This window comes from Urocitellus parryii, chromosome 6, assembly GCF_045843805.1.
Source record: "Urocitellus parryii isolate mUroPar1 chromosome 6, mUroPar1.hap1, whole genome shotgun sequence".
Lineage (NCBI taxonomy): Eukaryota > Metazoa > Chordata > Mammalia > Rodentia > Sciuridae > Urocitellus > Urocitellus parryii.
In genome coordinates this window covers 34679655-34695974 of record NC_135536.1, presented here as the reverse complement: position 1 = coordinate 34695974, position 16320 = coordinate 34679655, and the positions used below count along the sequence as shown (strand labels likewise).

Genomic DNA, 16320 nt, shown 5'->3' with positions numbered 1-16320 from the left:
AAAAATACAAAACTTCAAAATATAATTGAAGTCCTTTATGAACTAAGACAAAATAGTCTTTTCCTGAATAGTACAATAATAAATTAGTTGATATTTCATATGTTAATATGAAATATTCCCATTAAATGTAATTTCAACTTTTTTATTTTAAGCACTTGTTTTCATTTGTTTTAATGGAGGGTTATTAAATATTGGAAAATAGGATAAATTTTTAACATTCATATTTAAAAAAAAACTTGTAATAATTATCAAAAATTCCTTAGAAAAGAGTACCACTGAGGAATAAATTAACTTAACATCTAATAAAATTTACTATAAATCTATTTCTAAGATTCACATAAAAAGATTAATGAAATTAAATAAAGCATATGGAAAACAGAGAAAGGAGGAGATCCACATAATGAAAAGATGATTACTTGAGGAAAAAGGATGACTACTTACTTATATACAAAGAGGCTTGTGTCTCTGTGAGGGAGTTCTTCCACATCTATGCAAGAACCACTCTTATCAACCATCCTGTGGACATGACAGTGAGGGGCAAGGAAACCTTCACTGTGGAAATTGAGTTCTTTATGTTTGAGGTACATGAGGACAGAACAAATCTAAATTCAGCATTTTTCATATAGTAACACTTTTAGAAATTACCTGTGAGCACATTTAATTCACAGCACCCAAATCTTAATCTAAATAATAAAAAAGTAAAACAAGATGGTCATTTTGAAAAGGAAACATACAGAGAGATTCCAAGTCCTTCTTTATTTAAAACAATGCCTGTAACATCATGTTTAGCCAATAAATACTTGTTAGATGGATTGGCCTGAATATCTAAAAATTCATACAAATTTTACTAATTTTTTACTCGTATGCTTTTCAACTGCCTTAGCCAATTTTTTGGCATTCTATCAGATATCCAAATGGCAAGTAACTTGTTGTGACTGTTCATTAAAAAAAAATTCTGGATCAACTTTTAATCCAAAGATTCAGGAATATGGCTGGCTTTGATTAGTGAGAACTCTGATGTGGTCTGTGAACCTAGAGAAGGGTTCCTCAGAGTGAGTGTTTTCCCTCCAACCCCAGACATGAGCTGCCACCTGGCCACTTCCTGTCTGGGGTGGTAATTTTCTGGCTTGGTTCCTACAGCAGGTGGGTATCTCAGGCAGACCCTTGGGTTTTTGTACGACTGCTTCCAACAGTTCTCTCACTGTGCTATCTATCTCTCAGAGCACAGAAATACACAGCTGAGTCCCCCAGCTGTGAGGCTGAGATGACAAGCTGGATGTATTTGCTTGCCTTCTGGAAATTCACTGAGTAACGGCCTTTTGCGGCATTCTTCTGGCTGTAAGAGTTCTGAAGGATGAGGAAGACCATCTCCCCACTGCTGGGCTGCTTGTACCAGAGGAGATCATAATTTGCAAAACTGGTGTCATAGGAGCAGAGCAGGCTCACATCCTCCTTCTCCTGCACCTGCATGGCAGGCTGGGCCTGAGTCACCTTCTGGGCAAAACTGGATCCTGAAGGGAAAAGGACAGAATCAGAAAGTTTAGGGATAAGTGGTGGGGAACAAAAAAGTTCATTTTTGCTCCTTGCTATCCCTCCCTCCCAAAGTCCTTGTAAGACTACCCTATCCCCCAGTCCCTAGGTCACAGATGAGGCCCCTTTCCACAAGGACCATCCCTACTCAGCCACATGGACGCCATGACCAGCTTCAGTAGCCTGGGCAGCAACATGATGGTGTTCTTTTTCTGGATGCAAAGTATCTTTTTCTTCTTTGACTTCAGGGCTCTGCCCTGGGTGGGGAGCCTGACAGGGTGAGGGAGGAACTACTGGGCTATGAGCTGCTGCACCACCAGAACAGGAAACAGAGGCTTCCTTTTATAGCAAGTTGACATGTGTCATGTCAAACTTCTGTATCCTGGCTGACAGTCCCTCCAAACCCAGACCCACTTCTGAATTAATGACTCTTAATTGGATAGCCATTAAATGTGTAAACAAACTCGGAGATATTGGAAGAAAATTATTCAACCAACTGCTACTACACTCAGTCATTGCATCTGTGATGGCACTGGGAGGAGGCACTTAAAACATTGTGGTGATGGAGGAAGGGTGGGAGAAGGAAAGGGAACAGCCATCTCCAGGAGCCCTTAGAGATGAATCCCCAGCGTCAGATTCATTTTACCACTAAAAACCTGGGACCACACAAGGTCTTACTGCTTTTGTGACAGTGTTGCCCTGGCTGAGTGTTTTCTCTGCTCTGCTCCTCTCCTCTGAAGATGCCCTCCTTGACCCCATCCCTGTGAGAAAGGCCCAAGGCCCACAGATTTCAGGGAAGAATAACCACTGAAGATGTCCATCAAAACAGAGAGCAAATAACATGGCCCAGGTAAGAGAACTGTGCAGCAGCTGAGACCAGAAACCTGCACTGAAAGGATAAATGTCTCAAAGGCGTTAGCAGACCTCAAGTCCTACTGTGAGGAGCACAGCCAGGAGTGACCCTTTGCTGACAGGAATACTGACTTCAGAAAACACTTTCAAGAATAAAAACAAAATAAAACAAAACAACAACAACAATAAAATGCATCATCTTATAGTGGAGGAGTGGAACAGTTCTTCCCCTCTTCTCAGCAAAGCAAATCCTGAGCAGCTCCTTGAAGAGATTTGCTTCCAGCTTATTTGGTAACTATTGCTATAACTAAAATGATCTTCTCTGGGAATAGTGGACTTTGAAGTCTTTCTTTTTCAAGTTGCCCATTCTTTAAAATACCCTTTACTGACTTAATACAGGATAACAATCTTGATTTCCATTTGATAACTATGGTAAGTTAGCCTGGGCCTTCTTAAAAACAAATGATATGTTTCAAATATACAGTTGATTCAGATGTGTCAAGGCCTAAATTGCCTAAGCACTTGTAAAATTAAATGCCAAGAATAACTTCAATCCTGAAACCTTTATATCATATTATATTCTTAATAAATTTTGTGCTGACCTGTATACTATACAAGGAAAAGGGGTGTGTTTTTGCAAATGTGTGTCTTCATATATATACATATGAAAGCTTATTTCCTCATCAAAACTCCATTTTCTATGTAACATCAGTTCCTCAACTCCAGAAGTTGTATTTATCTTGACTTGTTTAGGTAGAAAACAATCCTTCTTTTCATTTTTATTGTGCAAAAAATAATGAATGAACATCCTAAAGATTAAAGGAAAAAAAAATGCTGTGTGATGGAGATACATGAGGTACAACATTCATGTATCCTGACACCTATGTGTGTTGTTGCTTATTCTAAGGCAGAAATCAATCATTTTATCAATAGAAGTCAGAGTTATTCGGACCTGCCACTTTGTCTATGGCTTTGTAATGTTGGTCCAGTTGCCTATATTGGACCAAACAGCAGAAGAAAACCTTTAAATTCTCTTTGCTAATACACTTAGCATGAAGCCCTCAAATATCAAGCTCTCTTATAAAGGTCCCCTTCCCTTTTTATTTAGTTTTTCTAGCCCAGTTCTGTTCATAAAGTCCAGATTAGACACCAGAACTTGGTTAGTAGGTTATAAAATAATTAAATTTGTCATTTGTCATTTTCCTTTTACCTCAACTGGGAACCTAAATAAGTTCCTATATTCTGTATGCCCTGGTATGCATGAAAGGTGTCCTAGATACTTCCTTAGGACAGTTGATCATGGCATCAGGAATTATGAAAAACCTTTCTTTTTTTGTAAAGCGTAAAGAGAAGGCCATGTCCTAGAGATATTACTAAACAACATGTCAAAGAACATAGATCCACTGCTTATCATAACCTCTTTCTTAGCAGAGAAGCCAAAGCTTGTGCTTTTCACAAAGTAATTTTAGCATTGTCTAGATTGATTGAAGCATATTCAAATTTTGCACTGGAATCTCCATTAAATCTGATGATACCACATATGGTACAACTGTTCTGCCCTCTACAAACATCCAACATTTTTATATCAGACATATTATTAATTTCTTCTCGTAATATTGAGTTCTACTATACTTCTCATTGAAGGAAATCTCATAACTGCTACAAGAAGTGTCCCTGTCCAGAACAGATATTTTGACATTCTCATGGTGAATTTTGAAAAGAGATCATGCCAGGCAGGTTACACAATAGCCAGTCAAGTCTCCATAATAACATCCAATCCCTGAGCATAAGCAAAATTAATTTATATTGCTGAACTTGTGGCTCCTTCTTCGGCAGGTTAAATTTAAAAAATATTATAGTCAATATGTTTTCATGTAGTTCAAAACTTCTATATACTGTGGAGACAGGAGGTTTATTAACCTTCTTACCCTTTTGTTAAAGTCATCTATATTATGTGTCCTGATTAAAAACAGACAGCAAATACATAAATTTTTCATGGTTTCATACCACTCAAAGAAATTATTTTCATAAAGACAAAATTCCACGGTGTAAAACATATGACTGAAGCTAGGGTGAAAATATTTTTATTTTATTTTATTTTATTTTTTTTATTGTTGGTCGTTCAAAACATTACATAGTTCTTAATACATCATATTTCACAGTTTGATTCAAGTGGGTTATGAACTCCCAATTTTACCCTGTATACAGATTGCTGTATCACATCAGTTACCCTTCCATTGATTGACAAATTGCCTTTCTAGTGTCTGATGTATTCTGCTGTCTGTCCTATTCTCTACTATCCCCCCTCCCCTCTCCTCCCCTCCCCTTTTCTCTCTCTATCCCTTCTACTGTAAATCATTTCTTTGATTTGTATTATCTTGTCTTAACCCTCCTTTCCTCTTATATGTCATTTTGTATAACCCTGAGGATCACCATCCATTTCCATGTGATTTCCCTTCTCACTCCCTTTCCCTCCCACCTCTCATCCCTGTTTAATGTAAATCTTCTTCTGAAGCTCTTCGTCCCTACCCTGTCCTTGTTTACTCCCCTTATATCAAAGGGGTCATTTGGTATTTGTTTTTTAAAGATTGACTAGCTTCACTTAGCATAATCTGCTCTAATGCCATCCATTTCCCTCCAAATTCTATGATTTTGTCATTTTTTACTGCAGAGAAATACTCCATTGTGTATAAACGCCACATTTTTTTTAATCCCTTCATCTATTGAAGGGCATCTAGGATGATTCCACAATCTTTCTATCATGAATTGTGCTGCTATGAACATCGATGTAGCAGTGTCCCTGTAGCATTCTCTTATTAGGTCTTTAGGGAATAGACCTAGAAGGGGAATAGCTGGGTCAAATGGTGGTTCCATTCCCAGCTTTCCAAGAAATCTCCATACTGCTTTCCAAATTGGCTGCACCAATTTGCAGTCCCACCAGCAATGAACAAGAGTGCCCTTTTCCCCACATCCTCTCCAGCACTTATTGTTGTTTGACTTTCTAATGGCTGCCAATCTTACTGGAGTGAGATGGTATCTTAGGGTAGTTTTGATTTGCATTTCTCTGACTGCTAGCGATGGTGAGCATTTTTTCATGTACTTATTGATTGATTGTATGTCCTCCTCTGAGAAGTGTCTGTTCAGTTCCTTGGCCCATTTATTGATTGGGTTATTTGTTATCTTATTGTCTAATTTTTTGAGTTCTTTGTATATTCTGGTTATTAGGGCTCTATCTGAAGTGTGTGGAATAAAGATTTGTTCCCAGGATGTAGGCTCCCTGTTTATCTCTCTTATTGTTTCTTTTGCTGAGAAAAAACTTTTTAGTTTGAGTAAGTCCCATTTGTTGATTCTAGTTGTTAACTCTTGCGCTATGGGTGTCCTATTGAGGAATTTGGAGCCCGATCCCACAGTATGTAGATCATAACCAACTTTTTCTTCTATCAGATGCCCTGTCTCTGATTTAATATCAAGCTCCTGGATCCATTTTGAGTTAACTTTTGTGCATGGCGAGAGATAGGGATTCAGATTCATTTTGATGCAAATGGATTTCCAGTTTTCCCAGCACCATTTGTTGAAGATGCTATCCTTCCTCCATTGCATGCTTTTAGCCCCTTTATCAAATATAAGATAGTTGTAGTTTTGTGGATTGGTTACTGTGTCCTCTATTCTGTACCATTGGTCCACCAGCCTGTTTTGGTACCAGTACCATGCTGTTTTTGTTACTATTGCTCTGTAGTATAGTTTGAGGTCTTGTATCGCTATACCAACTGATTCACACTTCCTGCTTAGCATTGTTTTTGCTATTCTGGGTCTTTTATTATTCCATATGAATTTCATGATTCTTTTATCTATTTCTAGAAGAAATGCTGCTGGGATTTTGATTAGCATTGCATTGAACTTAGAGAGAACTTTTGGTAATATCGCCATCTTGATGATGTTGGTTCTGCCTATCCATGAGCAGGGTATATTTTTCCATCTTCTAAGGTCTTCTTCTATATCTTTCTTTAGGGTTCTGTAATTTTCATTGTATAAATCTTTCACCACTTTTGTTAGGTTGATTCCCAAGTATTTTATTTTTTGGGGGGATATTGTGAATGGAGTAGTTGTCCTCATTTACATTTCAGAGGATTTGTCGCTGATATACAGGAATGCCTTTGATTTATGCGTGTTGATCTTATATCCTGCCACTTTGCTGAATTCATTTATTAGTTCTAATAGCTTCTTTGTAGATCCTTTTGGGTCTGCTAGGTTTAGAATCATATCATCTGCAAATAGTGATAATTTAAGTTCTTCTTTTCCTATTTTTATGCCTTTAATTTCTTTCGTCTGTCTAATTGCTCTGGCCAGTGTTTCGAGGACTATGTTGAACAGAAGTGGTGAGAGAGGGCATCCCTGTCTTGTACCAGATCTTAGAGGGAATGCCTTCAATTTTTCTCCATTCAGAATGATGCTGGCCTGTGGCTTATCATAGATTGCTTTTACAATGTTGAGGTATGATCCTGTTATCCCTAGTTTTTCTGGAGTTTTGAACATAAAGGGATGCTGTACTTTGTCGAATGCTTTTTCTGCATCTATCGAGATGATCATATGGTTCTTATTTTTAAGTCTATTGATGTGGTGAATAACATTTATTGATTTCCGTATATTGAACCAGCCTTGCATCCCAGGGATGAATCCTACTTGATCATGATGTATAATTTTTTTGATATGTATTTGAATCTGATTCGCCAGAATTTTATTGAGAATTTTTGCGTCAAGGTTCATTAGAGATATTGGTCTGTAGTTTTCTTTCTTTGAAGTGTCTTTGTCTGGTTTTGGAATCATGGTGATGTTGGCCTCGTAGAATGAATTTGGAAGTTCTCCCTCTTTTTCTATTTCCTGAAATAGCTTGAAAAGTATTGGTGTTAGTTCCTCTTTAAAGGTTTTGTGAAACTCTGCTGTATACCCATCCGGTCCTGGGCTTTTCTTAGTTGGTAGGCTTTTGATGGTTTCTTCTATTTCCTCTATTGTTATTGGTCTGTTTAGGTTGTCTATATCCTCTTGGCTCAATCTGGGCAGATCATAAGACTTAAGGAATTTATCTATGCCTTCACTATCTTCTATTTTATTGGAGTATAAGGATTCAAAATAATTTCTGATTATCTTCTGTATTTCTGGAGTGTCTGTTGTGATATTGCCTTTTTCATCCCGTATGCTAGTAATTTGGGTTCTCTCTCTTCTTCTCTTCGTTAGCATGGGTAAGGGTCTGTCAATTTTATTTATTTTTTCAAAGAACCAGCTTTTAGTTTTGTCAATTTTTTCAATTGTTTCTTTTGTTTTGATTTCATTAATTTCAGCTCTGATTTTAATTAATTCTTGCCTTCTACTTCTTTTGCTGTTGTTTTGCTCTTCTTTTTCTAGGATTTTGAGATGAAGTATGAGATCATTTATTTGTTGGTTTTTTCTTTTTTTGAGGAATGAACTCCAAGCAATGAATTTTCCTCTTAGAACTGCTTTCAATGTGTCCCATAGATTCCGATATGTTGTGTCTGTGTTTCCATTTAACTCTAGGAATTTTTTAATTTCCTCCTTGATGTCTTCTAAAACCCATTGATCACTCAGCAACCTATTGTTCATTCTCCAAGTGATGCTTGATTTTTCCTTCCTTCTTTTATCATTGATTTTCAGTTTCATTCCATTATGATCAGATAAGATGCATGGTATTATCTCTACCCCTTTGTATTGTCTAACAGTTGCCCTGTGCCATAATATATGGTCTATTTTTGAGAAGGTTCCATGTGCTGCTGAGAAGAAAGTGTAGCTACTTGATGTTGGGTGGTATAGTCTATATATGTCAATTAAGTCTAGGTTGTTAATTGTGTTATTGAGTTCTATAGTTTCCTTATTTAACTTTTGTTTGGAAGATCTGTCCAGTGGTGAGAGAGGTGTGTTGAAGTCTCCCATGATTATTGTATGGTGGTCTATTAGACTCTTGAACTTGAGAAGAGTTTGCTTGATGAACTCAGCTGCACCATTATTTTGGGCATATATATTTATGATTGTTATGTCTTGTTGGTGTATGGTTCCCTTGAGCAGTATGAAGCGTCCTTCTTTATCCCTTTTGATTAGCTTTGGCTTGAAATCTATTTTATTAGATATGAGTATGGACACCCCTGCTTGTTTCCACAGTCCATATGAGTGGTATGATTTTTCCCAACCTTTCACCTTCAGTCTATGAATATCTTTTCCTATCAGATGCGTCTCCTGTAGACAGCATATTGTTGGGTCTTGTTTTGTGATCCATTCTACTAGCCTGTGTCTCTTAATTGGTGAGTTTAAGCCATTAACATTTAGGGTTATTATTGAGATATGGGTTGTTCTTCTATCCATATTTGTTTATTGATGTTACTAAACCTGATTTGTTATCCTCTTTGACTACTTTCCCCCCTTTACTGTCCTACCTCCCATTGTTGGTTTTCAATGTTATTTTCCATTTCCTCTTCCTGTAATGTTTTGCCAAGGATTTTTTGAAGACATGGTTTTCTAGCTGCAAATTCTTTTAACTTTTGTTTATCATGGAAGGTTTTAATTTCATCTTCTAACCTGAAGCTTAATTTCGCCGGATACACGATTCTTGGTTGGAACCCATTTTCTTTCAGTGTTTGAAATATGTTATTCCAGGATCTTCTAGCTTTCAGAGTCTGTGTTGAGAGATCAGCTGTTATCCTGATTGGTTTACCCCTAAATGTAATCTGCTTTCTTTCTCTTGCAGCTTTTAAAATTCTCTCCTTATTCTGTATGTTGGACATCTTCATTATAATGTGTCTAGGTGTGGATCTCTTATGATTTTGCACATTTGGCGTCCTGTAGGCATCTAGGATTTGGGATTCTGTCTCATTCTTCAAGTCTGGGAAGTTTTCTCGTATTATTTCACTGAATAGACTGTTTATTCCTTTGGAATGTAGCTCTGTGCCTTCCTGTATCCCAATGACTCTTAAATTTGGTCTTTTGATATTGTCCCATAATTCTTGGATGTTCTGCTCATGGTTTCTTAGCAGACTTGCTGAGCTGTCTATGTTCTTTTCCAGTTGAAATACTTTGTCTTCATTGTCTGATGTTCTCTCTTCTAAGTGATCTACTCTGCTGGTAGTATTCTCAATTGAGTTTTTAAGTTGGCTTATTGTTTCCTGCATTTCTAGGATTTCTATTTGTTTGTTTTTTATTACCTCCATCTCCCTGTGAAATTGATCTTTTACTTCCTGGATTTGTTTGTCAATGTGATCTTTCATTGTCTGATTTTGCTGTCTCATGTCTTCCTTGAGACTCCAGATCATCTGAAGCATATATATCCTGAACTCTTTATCTGACATTCCATCTGTTGCAGCTATTACCTCTTCTAAAGTTGAGTTGACCTGCATTGCTTGTGGTCCTTTCTTTCCTTATCTTTTCATACTGCTCACGTTTGTTTCTGCTTGGTGCAACTGTTGTGTTTTTGAAATTTACCCCCTACTTATTTATGTTGCTCTTTTATAGTTGGAAAATCTCCCTTGCAGGGCGGGTAGTGGCTGTGCTCCTCCTCTAATTATGGTGGTCTGTCTACCACGCTGATGGGTCGGTCGCAGGTCTGCCCCCACTGCGGGCATGGGAGGCAGCTTTGCTCTGCCCCCACTCCAATTGTGGTAACATAACTACCACGCCCTCGGGTCGTAGGTCCTGATCTGGATGTGGGTGGCGGCTCTGCTGGGTCCCCGCTCCAATTGGTGTGACATGTCTACCATGCTGGCAGTCCTCTAGGCCGGTGGGTCGCAGTTCTGCACAGCCCCCACTCCCAATGGGGGTACCTGACTACCTCTCCAACGGGTCGCTGAGCCCCCTCCGGACTCGGGCGGTGACCCTGCTCCACCCCCACTCCAACCAGTGTGACGCGACTGCCTCGGTGTTACGTGTCCACCACGCTGGCGAGCTACCTGGCCTGACTTGCCAGTGGGCTGCAGGTCTGCCTGCCCTGCTTGCTCAGATGACAGCTCTGCACCGCCCCTACTCCAAATGAGGTTACTTGACTACCGCGCCGCGGAGTCGCTAGTCCTATTCTAGGCGTGGGCGGCTAATCTCTTCAGCCCCAGCTGCGTTTGGGGTGTCATGATACCATGCCGGTGGGTCACTTGGCCTGCTCTGGGCGCAGGTGGAAGTTCCACTCTGCCCCCACAGCACCCAGCAGGACCCTGATTGAGAAGCAGTCACTGCCGGTTCCCTAGCCTTGGGCCAAAGCAGCTTAGGTAGCCGGAACCCCGCCTCTCCGATCCCGATAACACTCTCCGCTGGGAGCTGGCTCCAGCGAGTGACCCCCACGGGTTCCCCAGCCCCAGGCCAAAACTATTCCGGGAGTCAGAACTCAATCGCCCCAAGCTCAGCGCATGCTCCACTTGGAGCTGGCCTCCACCGGCAGTCTCCGCAGTTTCCTCCGCCCTGGGCCAGGTTAGCCCCGGGAACCAGAATCCAGCTGCTCAGTGCCTGGCGGATGCCTTGCCCGGCACAAGACCCTAGGAGTATTCTCCACAAGATCCCAAGTCCCTAGCCTGAGCAAGAAATCTGTCTGCTAGACGCAGGCAAATACCAGCCTGAAATCACCTGTTCCGTAGTTGAATGAGCTGAGATCAGTAGAACATGGGGATGATTACATCATCTCTCCGAAATGGTGGCTGCTGTCCTCCTCTGTGGTCCGACCAGTGTCTGGAACCAGGCTGGACCGCTTCTCTCCTCTGTCTCAAAGCAGGAACTCAGCACTAAGAGCTGCCAATATACCACTGTCGGGAGCCCCCAGAATCTGTATCGCTGCTCCGCCTCTCCGGCACCCAGCCGCTCCCCGGCGCGCGCCACAGACTCCAGCCGTGGGGCGATCGCCTGTCAGGCTATGCGACCCTCCGTGCGGAGAAATGGAGCTCCCGCAGTCAAACTTTGCACGATGGAAATCTGTCCACTAGATTCTGGAGCACCTCAATTTCACTGGAAATTCCCAACAAGATAGCCTTCAGCCGTTTCACATCGCCTTTCTCCTGCTTAGTGACGCAGCGCACTGGGGTGATGCACTCCCTTCGCCGCCATCATGAAACCCCTAGGGTGAAAATATTGAGCAGATGATTATACCAAACAAACATACCTTTCTGACTACCATCTTTATGAAAGAATGTCTTAGGAACATAAAGACGCTCCAAAATTTCAATCTAGGTGCATAAAGTTTGGTTGTCAATTTTGTAAATAAACACCACAAATGATTGATTTGTTTGATCCATGAGGGTAAAATATTTTCAAAGTCAGAAAGGCTGCTGATGGAGCCAAATGGTCTCTAATGAGTTCTTGCTAATACCCTCCAGAGAAAGCACATCACCATAGGGACATACTGGCTACACTAAAAGAACACTTGTGGAAAACTTTGCTAGCATATCAGGGAATGTGGCAAGATGGCACCTGCTTGGAATCATCAAAATCTAATAAAAATTATAAATATGGGACATTATATATATATATATATATATATATATATATATATATATATATATATATATTCCTGTGGAACTATGTTACTATCTCCAAAAAGAGTTCACAAAATTTGCATTTCCTGTATGGGTTGTAAGTGTGTACTAGTTAGGATTTATTTTCACTGCATACATGAATTGAAACAGTGGCCTCCAGATAGCTATAGAATTCACCATGGCTAAAAATCAGTGAGATTTTTGTTCCCTACCTCTGTCACTTCATTACCTACTTATCTATCTGTATCTATATTCATACATATAGGCATATTTTTCTAAGACCATTAGTTATGTAAGCATTTGTCCTTACTTGGAAATTTCACTTTTATCATCATCTATCATATGAAAATGTGGAAATAGCAAATAGAGAATAAAACTGAAATGAATTACTGCATCGGACATGCTTGAACTCCCAGGGCCTATATTATGCATTTCTTAAGCTCTCATGGCCCTGCTTTTTCCCCACATGCAAAGCCATAGTTTTCTTGCTATGCTCTGATCACCATTAGGCACATGTCACTTCCAAGTCATACATATCCCTTTCTTATATAGACATAGGAGATACATAATCTCATGTTACTCCATCTTTTCATCAACATGTCAACAGGTTGCAGTTCCTGGATTTTCACTGAATCACCTTTACATGACCTAAAACTGAATCATTTTGTATCAGAAAACAATGTGGAGAATTATGCCTTTGAACCTATGGAAGCAACCTCATTAGATGCCATTTAATACCAGTTCAGAAAATAAAGTTCAAGGAATTGATCCTTGGTTTCATTTTACCAACAACTGTGACACATCCATCCTTAAATGACAGGTATCAAAAGTAACTCACTTTAACAATCTTAATGAAGCTTCTCCAGAGTGTTTCCATAAGCAGACAGTCCATAGGAATTTAGTCCTAACCCAAGATCCTTATCACAATAATGCACTTTCGTGAAGTAGACCATGCATCTAAGACTATCAAAACAGAATGCTGAAGATAATAGGAATTACTGATTGTCATATTCTCTTTTGCAGTACTTTGTTTCTTTTACTTTTTATTTTCTCACTTTAATGAAAGAATGCTATATATTTTTAGTTTATATTACTTTATTATTTTAATAATAAAATAAATGTTTCGGTGTAGGCTTTATATGAGGCAATCACCGCACTAAAGCTAAAATTCAGCTCTACAAAGTCATTGCTGGTGCAACAAACCTAAAAAAACTGTCGATTATACCATTCAATGTCACTTCTTTGAAATTCCAAATAATAACCCAGCCCTCAATTTATATAGGTAAAATGAATTTTGATTAATAAAATTAGGCTGAAAATGTTAAAAAATGATGACTTAGAGTGTATGGCTCACCCTGATTATATGAATTGGTGTAACCTCATCTGAATCTCTCCATTTTCAACTGCCGCAATGGCTTTTGACTATGTTATTTTGTTTATATGTTGGAGAAATAGAAGTCAAATATCCAAGGAAATTTAAACACTTCAACTTATGTTTTAAAAATGGCACAAAAAATTTAACATGTGCTTTCTCTAACCAAGACTTAGGCTCCTTAAAAGATTATATATCCTGTGGTTCCACTCATAACATTATGAAAAAGATAAAATTAAAAAAGAACAGATGAAGGTTTGCAAGGACTTGGGATGAGTGATTACAGTAGGAGCACCTAAGGGATTCCAAAGTGACGACACTTTTCTGTGTCATGAACCTGCAATGGTTACTCAAATCTATTCTGTGTGTTGGGCTAGGATTGTGGCTCAGCGATAGAGGACTCTCCTAGCACAGGTGGAACCTGGGTTTGATTCTCAGCACCACATAAAAAAATTAAAAGGCATTGTGTTGTGTCCATCTACAAATATATATATATATATATATATATATATATATATATATTGAATTTATTAACAACAGTAAAAGATATACATTTTTTAAAACACGCTAGTGACAATAATGTTTGATTTAGTTAAAACATGAAGCAAAGACAGGATTGTAGCAAGCTATCCCCCTCCAGGACACTCAGGGTAGAAGGGTGTTGCTCCACCTTCTCTCCTCAGCTCACACCTATGTGAAAAGAACATGGAAAAAAAAAAGATAATGTTAGCATGTCATTTTATTTTATTTTATAAAATATATATCTCTTTAAAAAAATCTTTTCTGTATCCTATAATTCAGTAGTCTCAGAACTGTACACCAAAAGTGTTAATTTTTCTATTTAATATTTAAGAATAAAAATTTAAAACACTGAGTAAATACAATAATTCTTGTTTCTTTTCTTCTGACTGGACTCTGCATAATACGAATATTATTTTCTCAACATGAAAAAGAAAGCTCCAGTTATGTCAACTGTTGTAGGAAAATAACAGCTCCCACCCAAAATTTAGGTTGGCTGATTCCCTGTTACCTTATATGCAAATTTGATTAAGGTCAAGATCCTCAAATGGGGAGAGTATCTTACATTGGATGAGTCTTAAATGCACTCATGTGCTCCTCCCTCTCAAAAAGAGGGAGACTTGACAATGAGAGGAAGATGCCAGGGTGATGATGGAGACAGAGTCAGGAGGAGGCAGCCACAAGCTCAGAAATGCTGACACCATCAAAGATGAGAGAGGAGATTTCCCATTCCAGTCCAGAGAAACTGATTTCAGCATTGGCCCTCCAGAACCAGGAAAGGAAAAATATTTCTTATGTTTTAAGCCCCGAACTTTGTTATAGAGGCAAAAGAAAAAAACATATACTAACCATGTTGTGGGTTAAAACTTAAATGTGTTTGGATCTGAGATAACTGGGTACTGACCCTGTACATTGTGGCTAGAGATGTTTTTGTTTTGTTGGGTAAATTGTCATTTTCATAAGACGTAGCAGTTGAGCCAACGATAATTACACCCTCTCCCTTATAACCAAGAAGTAAACCAATAAAATGTAAGCCTTGCTTCCCTCTCTAATATTAGTCTTGGGGAAACCAATCAATCAAGAGTCAATGTGTTTCTTCAATACAGGAGCTAGTGATAAATGGAGAGATTTAAAAGAAATGCCAGATGAGACTTGGGCTACAATACTGAACTTTCTTGTTCAGATTTCTTAAACTTAATTTATTCTAAAAACAATAATTATAAGCAAGTTAGCTGATAACCAACGTTCATAATTCAGCCAAGGGAGATCATTGTCACCATACCAATCCTCACTTACAGTCATTGTTAGGAAGAGATAGGGGCTCTTGAACTGCAACTACCTTTGACTAGAGGTGGAAAATTAGGGAATTAATTATTTACATAATTTATTTTCTGTGAATTTATTAACAACACTAAAAGATATACATTTTTTAAAACATGCTAGTGACAATAATGTTTGATTTAGTTAAAACATGAAACAAAGACAGGATTGTAGCAAGCTATCTGTAAATTAACCACTAACCAAATACCTTCTGTTATCCACTATTAAGAGTAGAGTAAGGTGGTGGAAAAATATGTATAAAATGTTTTTCATGTATACCAGAAATAAAGATAAAGGAGCAATAAAGATTAGATATTGAGGAATAAATTTAGCTGTGTTTAAAAAAATGGAAATTTATAAAGAAAGTCTTAGATAAGTGGAAATAAATAATATTTATTTAAAATAAATTGCACTGTATATATTTGAGTTTCATAAAAGGATGTTATAGGACACATAAATAGTAAAGTCTCCGTAGACTAAAACAAATAAACATACCTGCAGTTTTACATAGTAACTCTTTGGTGTGTTTTAGACAAGAACTTCTAAAATCTACTTATTTGACAAAAATCCCTACTACATTATAATTTCACTAACTAGGGTCTTTATATTAAACAGATCTCTGAGCTTGTTGATCCCATATATCTATTTCTTTGTATCCTTTGATCAAATACTAACAACAGATTAGTGACGAATTATCAATTTCATATTTTACATAAATTTAATATTTGGCATATAATGTTTTGTTATCAGAAAAAAGTAATAAATAGAATTATCTAAAGAGCCAAAAGCCCACACTTAGCAAGGATTATGAATGTGATATTAAGAAGTTATTTTTATGAAGGGGTTCTGAACTTTAAATGTAGGCTCATCATTAAAGCCTGTATTTGAAGAAGATGCATCACTAATTAATTACTCTTAAGAAACTATTAATCACAGTCTTAGGATTGCTGAACACATGGCAATGCCTTGATTCGGGGTGCCCAGATAGGGCATGGAAGCTCCTTTCCCCTTGCACCAGACTTCATCCTATGCATCTCTATCCATCTGTTTATACTTCACTATGTGTATGTATGTTGAAACATCATGTTGTATACCTTAGATATATAATTTAGAAATAATTATTAAACAACAGAATATTATTAAGCCAACAAAATATTCTAACTTATTCTGGATCATTACGAACCTAACCTTGTTATTACACGCTTTTAATATTACAGT

The 16320-nt window shown here is 38.1% G+C and overlaps 1 pseudogene; it reads right to left on the bottom strand.

The window, feature by feature from the left end:
• Positions 1 to 1206: 1206 nt before the first annotated feature.
• LOC144255422 (T cell receptor alpha variable 14/delta variable 4 pseudogene) lies at positions 1207 to 1727 on the bottom strand (annotated as a pseudogene).
• Positions 1728 to 16320: the final 14593 nt, after the last annotated feature.